General features: G+C 38.4%; 1 long non-coding RNA gene across 1 annotated transcript; it reads left to right on the forward strand.

The window, feature by feature from the left end:
• The first annotated feature begins 8137 nt into the window (after positions 1 to 8137).
• Positions 8138 to 9737, forward strand: LOC107178803 (uncharacterized). Its single transcript, XR_008053995.1, has 3 exons — positions 8138 to 8232; positions 8676 to 8744; positions 9664 to 9737. It is a non-coding gene; the product is annotated as an uncharacterized LOC107178803 (long non-coding RNA).
• The last annotated feature ends 606 nt before the right edge of the window (positions 9738 to 10343 follow it).

Here is a 10343-nt window from a genome sequence, read left to right on the forward strand (position 1 = left end):
TGTTAGCATTGACAAACATAATGCTAGCCCACCATCATCAATGGTAGACTTACCTAACACATTGATAAACTTGACACAAAACAAATAAATGAAGTTGAATAATCAAAGGAGTCGTTTGTATTCCCAAGCCTGAACAAGCTGTAATAAATCGATCATAACTCCTTCTACAGAGCTCTAAATCTAGCTCTGTAAAAGGCATTGGAAAGCTAACTTAATTATCTTTCCAACAGTATATAGTTTACACATTAATTCTAGCTCAATAAATACCAGATTTATTCCGAATTTTCCCTTTCTGCATTTGATCCAAATTGAGTATTTGGTTGCCCAATAGCTTGAATAATGCCCACAATGCCTTGTCTTCTCTCCAAGCCCAATTCATGATGTCTTGCATCTTGAATTGCATTTTCAATCCATATTTTCTCAATTAATCCATTTAATGCAGCTTGCATCTTTTTGGCTCTAACTCTTGTAATTGGGCCTCCATGAATGTGCAAAGGATCACTTGAAGCTTCAATGGTATTTCCTTGATGGTTCTCATCATATAGACTTAACTTGTTATTCGGATGCTGACTTTGCTGGTTATAAGGTTGATAGGAATAGTACTAGTGGAACTTGTCACTTTTTAGGTCACTCACTTGTCTCTCGGTTTAGTAAGAAGCAAAAATTGGTTGAACTTTCAATTACTAAGGTAGAATATATTGCCACCAATAGTTGTTGTGCACAAGCCCTTTGGATGAAACAAACTCTTAGAGGCTATGGCATTAACCTTGACCAAGTACAAACATATAGAGATTTGCTTAAGAGATCATTTCTTAAGAGATCACGTTAGAAGAAAGAGACATTGAGTTAAAATTTATTTCAATCAAAAAATAACTTGCTGATATCTTTACAAAACCTCTTAGGGAAGAGTATTTTGTCAAAATCCGACATGAACTTGGGATGATCAATTTTTCACATTAGTATATGTTTGTATGATATTAAGCTATTAATCTACCCATTATGTGATTTGATTATATGAATGTGTGATTGATTTGCTTGATTTTTGAGCTTTAAATGATCACATGGACATTCGTGTTTCGTGCTTTAAATGGCTTTTTGAAAAATTTTGAATCACAAAATGATTTAAAATTAATCAACTTTAAGCCAGAAAATAAACTGGTGTGTAAAACATAGAGTAATCAAATAATTGATACCAGTTTGAGTCCTAAGTATGTGGTGTTGTTCTACCAGAGCAATGACAACAGAGTTATCCTTTGGACCAATAGTCCGCATGCTCGGGTTTCCAGCCAATATACTTAGAAACAAATCCGACTAGGTGACCAGTAGGGACGACTGTCGCACACTTACCACTCAGACATGAATGCCACCATGGCACTGGGGAAAAGAGTGAACTGTGTTAAACTGTCAGGGACTGGGCTTAAAGGAAAACTTTATGATGCACAAGATCGATCCTATAGAGAGGTGAGTGCAGAGCATACTTGTTATAGATAGAGATGAACGGTTATGGAAGTCTATAGTTCTTCTAACTTAACAGGGAAAACTTGGAAGAAAACTTTAGAAGGTCATGATAGAATATCTTACAAGGAAATTTTTATTTCATAAACTCTTCTGCTTACAACTGAAACATAAGGTGCCTTATATAGAAATCATCAAGGACATGACCCCTTGAATGATTATAAACGACAAACGGCACACGCATTTAGAAAGTAAAGCACGCATTTTTAGACTTTTACATAAGACAAAGCAAAGCATCCAAAGCTGATATTTACAAGATAAGAGACACACGGGAGTCACACGGGCTACTGCATCAAAAGCTGTGTGATGGCGAAAAATTGTCAACATCGCTATCAATTTCTGCAAAAGGCTCCTTTGACCAATGGAGGTTGGCATACATGCTCTCATAGTCAATATTAGTGTTGGAGGGTGTTGAAGTAGGCGGTGCTATTCCTTGTGATTGAGTTGGTGTCATTTGGGAAGGATCTGATTGTGAAGACTCACCAAATGTCTGGAGGCGAGAAGTAAAATCTTCCCAAGGGTCTTGGGAATCTTGAAACAGGACATCAGTGTAGTCAGGCTTTTCTTCTTTGATGAGAATACCTGGGTTGGTATGTGGAGAATCTCATGTTTTAGTCCAAGAGAGGTATGTTGAATGTTCAGGAGATGGAGGTTGAACATGGTTAAGCTCAAGAAGAAAGGATCTTAGATTGTTAACCAATTGTGAATCATGAGAAAGGGGAAATGGATGTGGGACAGTTATCCATTGATAAGCTTGATCCTGAGTCCAAAATAATTTTGTCACAGGATGTTGGAAATAAGGACGATGGACGATGAAAACTGTGGTGTACAAATCACCTTATGATTCTGGGAAAATGTTAAGATGATTTTTATCACAGATTGACTGAAGTTGTTTACGCCACCAAGAAAGTGGTGAAAACCATTCAAAGAGTGTCCAAAGGAGGGAGGAGGCTTGGGAAGGGTTGAGGAGATGATGAAGAATAGATTGGATTGGGAAGACAATTTTTGTGGCATAGAGCACAGTGAGACACCAGAGATACCAAAGTTCGTCCTCTATGATAGGAAAAAATGGATCAATGGTAAGGCCTGTGAGGAAGAGTTTGTCTGGGTTGAAACTTGGGAAATTATAGGGCTTGTGCTTATGGATGTTCATGAAATATCGGAAAAGAAATCTGGTTGTGAAGTCTTGAATTTGGTGTGGTGAGGAAAAGGTTATATTGAATGGAAATGATTTTCTGGTAAGTGCTATTAAAGGTAAGGATGGTGCCATTGCTATGACAGGAATGGTTGATAGAGAGGTGACTAAAATGGATGAAGAACTAGAAGTCGATTTAGGAGGAGGTCTAGATAGAAGGTCATACTTGGTAAACCAATTTTTGAGACGGAGCAACTGTTTGTCTGGTAGGGTCTTGTTCCTATAGTCTAGAATTTTAGGAAAAGATGAGTTATCTAATCTGACCAAAAAGTTATAGGCAACTAAATGAAACTTAAATTTTTGAATTCCATATTTCATGGCTAAGGCTTCTTTGTAGATGACGTGGTAGTGTTTTTCTGATTCTTTGAACTGACCACTGGCATGGGCACAATAGTATTCTTTGTCATCTAATCTTTCCAAAAGGATTGCTCCCCCAGTAATTATACTTGTGTCTGCCTGGAGAATTCTTTGGCCATCTATGGGTATCTTTAATGGAACTGGTTGTTGGCAGAGTTGCTTGAGTTCTTGGACTGCTTTAGTCTGGATGGGACCCTAAGGGGGGCTGATTTTTTAAGCATTATTGACAAGTGGCTTGTGTGTCTAGCAACGTGCGGAATGAAGTCTCTGAGATCATTCACAATTCCAAGGAATTGTTGAATTTGTTTGTGAGACAGATCTTGATCTAGAAAATAGAGGAGTTCTTGGGCAATGTGTGGTCCAGGCTGGAAGTTTCCGTCTTTGAGAATCATCCCGAGAAATTCAACTGAGGCTGGCCAATGGTGCTTTTCTTAGCAGAAAGCATAATGCCATGCTTATCTACTATCGGATGGTGGCTGGAAGCTCATTTTTACTGTACCATCATCTCTTTTTTCAAAGAAAGCTTCAGAAGTGTGGATTGGCTGGGAATTTTGATGGAATTTCTCATAATTTGAAAGCCATTCCATTGGCATTAATTTGAGAAGCTCCTGCTTTTGGATCTGTCTAGGGATTTGGACTATTGTGGGAATAGTCTCTGTATCAGCACGAAGGTAATCAGTTTACCATTTAGATATAAAAAAGACTATTAAGGAAAACGGTATGCTATTTATGTATAATCAACAAGCCATTTCTTATATTTCACTTTCTAGACCTAAACAGCTTACCGTTTACGACAAATGGTAAGCTATTTTCATTTTAATTACTCACTAGAGCTAACTCACTAGAGCTAAGTGGTAAGTCGCTTGTGGAAACCGATATGCTGTTGAAGTATCTTTTGCTTTCTAGACATAATCGACAGGCTGATTATTGTTAAACGGTAAGCCTGATTTCGCATTTCAAGCCATTGCTGTCTTTCTTCTTCCTCATTTAGTAAACTGTTTTCTCTCTCTCTTTAGAAACCGCCACTCTCTCTCTCACTCAAATCTCTTATTTTCTTCAATTCCCATAACAAATCAAGCCTAGAAAATGCCACTCTCTTTCTCCAATTCCCGCCACTCTCTCTCTCACTCAAATCTCTCATTTTCTACAATTCCCATAACAAATCAAGCCTAGAAAATCATTATTTTTCACTTCTGGATCACAAAATCATCGTTCAAACACATTTTCCTCATCAAAATTCGAAAATCTCAAATCTAAATCTAGATTTTCTCTCAAATCTTCTAACTTCAATTTGGTCCAGTTTTAGTGATTCTTTGATATAATTAAGTCTATACATTACTTCCAAACATCATTCTCTTTGATTTAATTGGTCTATTTTCCCTCAAACCCTAATTGTCTCATAAACACCTTTAGTTGTTGGACAACTTCTGTTTGTTCTGGTCCCCATGGAGGGCAATGTTTTCTGAGCATGAGGGACAACTGGCTTGTGTGGATTGCAACTTTAGGGATGAAATCACGGACATAATTAACAATCCCGAGGAATTGTTGGATCTGCTTTTTGTTGAGATGTGTGTTCGAAACTTTAATAATTCAGTTCCAATGTGTGGACCAGGTTGATAATGGCCATCTTTAATCACCATGCCAAGAAAGTCAATTGATTCTTTTGCTATGCTGCTTTTCTTTTCAGAAAGCATGATTCCATGTTCCTGCACAATATGAAGGAGCAACTTTAAGACCAAAAGGCATAACAGTCCATTGATAATGGGCATTAGGGATGCAGAAGGTAGTTTTATGATGGTCAACTGGTGAAATACCAAGTTGCCAAAAACCAGCTTTTAAATCAAACTTAGAGAAGATACGAGCCCCTTCAAGATGGACAAACAGGGTCTGGATTTTTGGAAGGGGGAACTTATCATCCTTAAGGAAAGAATTAAGTGGCTGGTAATCAATAACTAACCTTTTTTTACCACAAACTAATTCAGATCTTTTTTCAACATAGAAGGCTTGACAAGCCCAATCTGAATCAGTAGGTTCAATAAGACCTTGCTGAAGCAACTGAGAACATTCTTGCTTAGCAAGTAGGAGGTCAGAAGGAGACATACTTGGGTGTGATGCTTTTGTGGGATTTATGTCTTCGTTGAGTTTGAAAGGAAGGTGAATGAAGAATTGTTCATTTTTCCAAAGAGGTGAAGGATGGTGGAACTGTGAATGGTTTTTTGGACAAAATTCTAGGAACTTCTGTGAAACATGGCTGTATGGAGATGGTGTTTCGGAAAGTGAATGCAGATGTAATGTATCTGTATAGGGCAAGAACATTTGCTTGTAGCGAACTCCAGAACTAGTGAGGAATATGTTTTTAACCAAATGAAGAATGTCAAAACCTATAAGTAAATTTTTATCTGGGAGTTTGGATGTTATAATCTTTTTCCAAATTATGCAATTCGGAAAGAATTGAATACCAATGGGTTTTTTGGTAATCAAAGTGGTTTCAAAAGTTTCTCCATTAACTGCTCGGAAAAGTTTCGAGTGTTTCTCCCAACAATCAAAGGGAAGGACAGAAGGATCAATCATATTGGTATCTGCACCAGTGTCAATAAACCCGATGATAGGAACAGGTTTATGAAATTTGGAAGAAATGATTGACATTTTTAGAGAAGGTCTAGGAATGGCTGAAACATGGTTGACAGTTTGAACTGTAGAAATGACTGAAATATCATCAGAATCAAAAGATTCTGCTATAATGAAGGCAATCTGATCATCTTGTTCTAACTGTTCTAAAAAATTTAATTTGACATCTTCATTCTTAGATAACAGTGAAGAATGTTGAAGATGCTGTATGAGATGAACTGCTTTGGCAGATTTGTGAGGATAGTTTCGAGCAAAGTGACCGTGTTTCTTGCAGATGAAACAACGGTTGTGCTTTTTCTTTCTGTACTGGGAAGCATCCTTTTTTCTGAAATATCGGAGAGGTTTTTTAAAGGATGATTTTCTATGGAAGTGTTTCTAGAAATATTTCTTCTTTCTGGTCGGACAGATACACTTCTTTTCATCTTTGCACTCTATCCTAAGATAGGGTTTTTTACAGGCTTCAGAAAAAGATTTTTTGTCTTCCATGAGATCTTTGAAGAGTTCTTTTTGCTCACAGATCTGGTCGAGACATAGCATTGCCATTTGGAAAATCTTTCCTAGAGAGATATCAGCTATGTTGAGATTAGTGGCTGTGAGTTTCCTTTGAAGATCAGGTTGTAACTCAGAAGGAAGTGAGGCTATGAAGACATGTTTGAGAGATGACTCATTGAAACCATTCAGCTTATAAAATAGAATACTCATCCTTTTGTAATGAGATTCCAAAAGGTGTCTTTTGAGCGAGCAGCACTTCATCTGATGATACTCTTTTCTGTCTGCATCGGTAGACGTTGTCTTTTCACCGATGAATTGTTCATGGATGATATTGAGTGCCGTGCCAATTGGAGTTGCATGAATTGGAGCTGTCTGTATTCTCCCTAGCTTTCTAACCAGTCTCGTAAAGAACCCGTTGACTGGGCCATGAATTCATGGAGAACAGCTTGAGGTTTAGCATTAGGTTTGGTTCCTTGGAGGTCAATCCATGTGGTAAATTCTTGAAGTCGAACAGGGCATTTATGATGGGGAATGTCATCAAATGTGAACCAAGATGCTGAAGATGGCTTTGTTGAGTGATCATGAACTGGTGGAGGCATTGATGGCTCTGGTTCTGTTGGAGATGCTTTATTTTCAACATCAGAAGAATTGTCTTCAATAATAGGTGTGGCAGATGAAGTGCTTGGATCTTCAGTTTTGGTGGCCATTAATATGCTTGTAATGTCAGCATATTCGGATTCAGAGTCAGTGAAGGTACCGACTGAATTTGTGGATGAGGAAGAGGAAGACGGGTTGGACTCTGATGAGTTTGACTCATAGATTGTTTTTGGTTCAGAGGAGTCAAGAGATGTGTTTTGGACAGTATGATAATGATACTGATCCATGGGACCTTTGTCTTTTTTGGGAGGTTCAGGAGTGGCTTTTAGTGAATCGTTTGGTGGTATCGGAGGAACAGATGAAGATGAAGTGGCCTTTGACTTTGGTTCTGAGATGTTGACTTTGGATTTTGATTTTTTGGGTAAAGATGGCTTTGGTTGAGGAGTTGGTTGAAGGTGTGAGAATCCAAAGAATTGATTGTAAACAGGTTGTTGAGGTCTGGATGGTGTGTAGAAAGGTGCATAGGTTTCAAAGACCGGAGGAGGTACTGGTGGGGTTTGTGTTTGAGTAAAAAGTGAAGGTCGAGTCTTTTCAACATCAATTCTTGTCAATTCAGCTTTGAGCTTTCTGATCTCTACTTCTTTTTTATTAAACTCTGGACCCCAGATGTAACATATGCACTTCGGATTTCTTAATTAAGAGTGCGATTTAATTTTTCCTCTTCGCTTATGATTTTTAAATTCGTCACGACAATTTAATTTATTGAAATAAATTGATCGCGATTACACGCGCCGATGGTCGGATTTTATTTTCAGCACGGGTCCGAATTGGGCTTAATTTGTATTAAGCTTAAAAAAAAAAAAAGGGTCGGATTGTATAATTGGTGAAGGGGAACTGTTTTTGAATTCAAAAACAAAGTGAGAGAACCCGTGAAAGAGAGAGAGAGAGAGAGAGAGGAATTTGACCCGTTGACCCGAAAACCCGACCCAGACCCGCGATATTGACCCAAACGGATCTCCTAATTTCGGCCACCTTACCGGTCGTGCTTGGTACCGATCTGAAGCTTGGAAGCCGACCGTCGTATCCCCGTGGTCCTCGTCGCCGAAAACCGACCAGAACGTTGACGATTTGAGCTCGAAAGTTGCGGCCAAGATCCTTTTCCGTCGCCGTTGATTCCACCGGGTTTGTGACGCGCCACCACTTGGAACTGGTTCCTCACATCTCCAGCAACAATTTCTGACCAACCACGACCACCAGGGACGCCGGAAAATCGTCGAACGACTACCGGAAAGTTTCGGATTTTTTTGGAGCTTCGATCCGCCGCCGGCAGCGTGCGTGGCGACTCACGGGCACCACCATTGCACTCACCGAGGTCGGAACTAGCTGACCAAAGCTCCCCGTCATCGTTGATTGAAGTCCGGTCACCGTTGACCGGCAGGGGCAATTCGGTAAATTCATGAAACTTTGGGGTGAATTTATAATTTTATGTAATTAGTGGACATTTCGGTAATTTTGAGTGAAGGCAATGAAGTAATTTATGCTTTCGAGGGTAATTCGGTAATTTAAGACGTTAAGGACATTTCGGTAATTTTATGCCCCGAGGGTAATTTCGTAATTTCGGACAATGTGATTAATTTATGTAATCTGAATTGAGGACAATATGGTAATTGACGAATATGAGGATAATTTGGTAAAATAATGAAGTTTGAGGATAAGTTGGTAAAATATTGATGTTGGGGGTATTTTGGTAATTTTGGCATGTAGGGGCATTTTGGTAATTTTACTCATGCGGGAATAGTTTACCGTTAATAGAGATTTGATTCGAGATTTATTATATTAAATTGGTTGTATTTCTATTTACGGAGAATAATTATAGTGTTTCCGTGATTAGGAGGATCCGCATCCGCGAACGAGAATCAACCCGCGGACGTTGTTGATACCGAGTCTAGACATCATCACTGTGAGTGGAATATACAAACCTATTTTCATAGTATATGCTGATTTTATGATAAGTATTTAATGCTTCGATTAAATGATTTTCCGGTAAATTAATTTTTATCTATGTGTCGGTCTTTATTGTTATTGAGAATGAGTTTGATTAATGATTTTATTAGCGTTTTTTTTTAGTAAAGGCATGATATTAGAATTGAGCAGATTTTGAGATATGTTGAATAGAAAGAAAATGAGATTTCGGATGAGATTCTATGTTTATGTATATGTTATTTTTGAAATCATTAGACAGTACCCTTCCCTCCAGATACAGAGAAACAGATAATATGAGATGAGAAAAGAGATACAGAAAAGAGATACAGAAAAGAGATACAGATAAGATGAGATAGAGGCCTTTGGGGCCCGTCGGGACACACATAGAGGCTTTGGGCCGTGTGTTCGGGCGCTTTTGCCTTTTGGGGGCTTATGCATGCACAGTACAGATATATGAGATATGAGATGAGATCGTCCCCATCTATCCGTTGTAGCTCCGGGGCGTGACGCTACCCAGATAGTACGTCATTGCCCGTCCGTCGAGGTCCGGATATGATCAGATTATCCCTTGGGTACTTGTTTGATGACAGTTTTTAGTCTTCAGTATTTGATATGATGAGTATTATATGATTCCATCGATTTTATGCGAATATATGTATTATAGTGTTTCAATGAACTGATTTGCATTAAATGAGTTTGAGCAAGTTCTTATGATATTTTGAGAAATTGAAATTGATTTGAGAAACGATTTGAGAAATTGATTTGAGAAAGATTAAATCATTTTAAATAAATTTATTAAATTGTCAGTAACTACTATCCACTCACTGAGCTCACTGAGTTTTATACTCACCCCTCTTTTATTATTTTATATTTTTCCCCCCACAGGAGAGTTACAGGTACATCAGTCAACCCAGTAGCGAACGTTAGTGTGATATTGTGGCCACGTGATGGTGCTAGGAGTCGTGGATTTTAATTAGTATTATATTTGGGATTTTTGCAAGTTGTGTTATTTTATTATTTTATGTAATCGATGTAATTTAATATTAGGATGATATGGATATGTTGATTTGAGAAGTTGGTTATGGAGGATGGTTGGATATTAAATAATTTTGGGAGTGTTGCTTTATAATTTGCAGGATTGGATATGTTTTATTTATAAGGGAGACTCTGCCGAAATTTTTATAGAATAGTTTCGATTTTATGAGTTTCGATAGACTCGCCCTGGGGAGTTGCGGGGCGGGTCGTTTCAGTTGGTATCAGAGCATGGTTTTAGATTCTATAGACTTTACTGTCGTAAATAGAATAAGTTTTGATTATTAAAGTTGGATTTAATATTTTGTAGGCACCATCATGATTCGTCGTAGCAGTAGACGTGGCCGCGGACGTGGCCGTACTAGACTAGTAGTTGGGTTGACTCCAGGAGATGTACCTGCTGGGGAAAATGATCCCGTTGACGAGGGAATAGTTGAGTCTTCGACGCACGAGGTTGTGCAACAGGCACCAGGAGATGCTCCGAACATTGAGCAGTCCATTGATAGATTAGGTCAGATTGTGACTACAGTGGTTCAGAATCAGG

This window comes from Citrus sinensis, chromosome 4, assembly GCF_022201045.2.
Source record: "Citrus sinensis cultivar Valencia sweet orange chromosome 4, DVS_A1.0, whole genome shotgun sequence".
NCBI classification, from domain to species: Eukaryota; Viridiplantae; Streptophyta; class Magnoliopsida; order Sapindales; family Rutaceae; genus Citrus; species Citrus sinensis.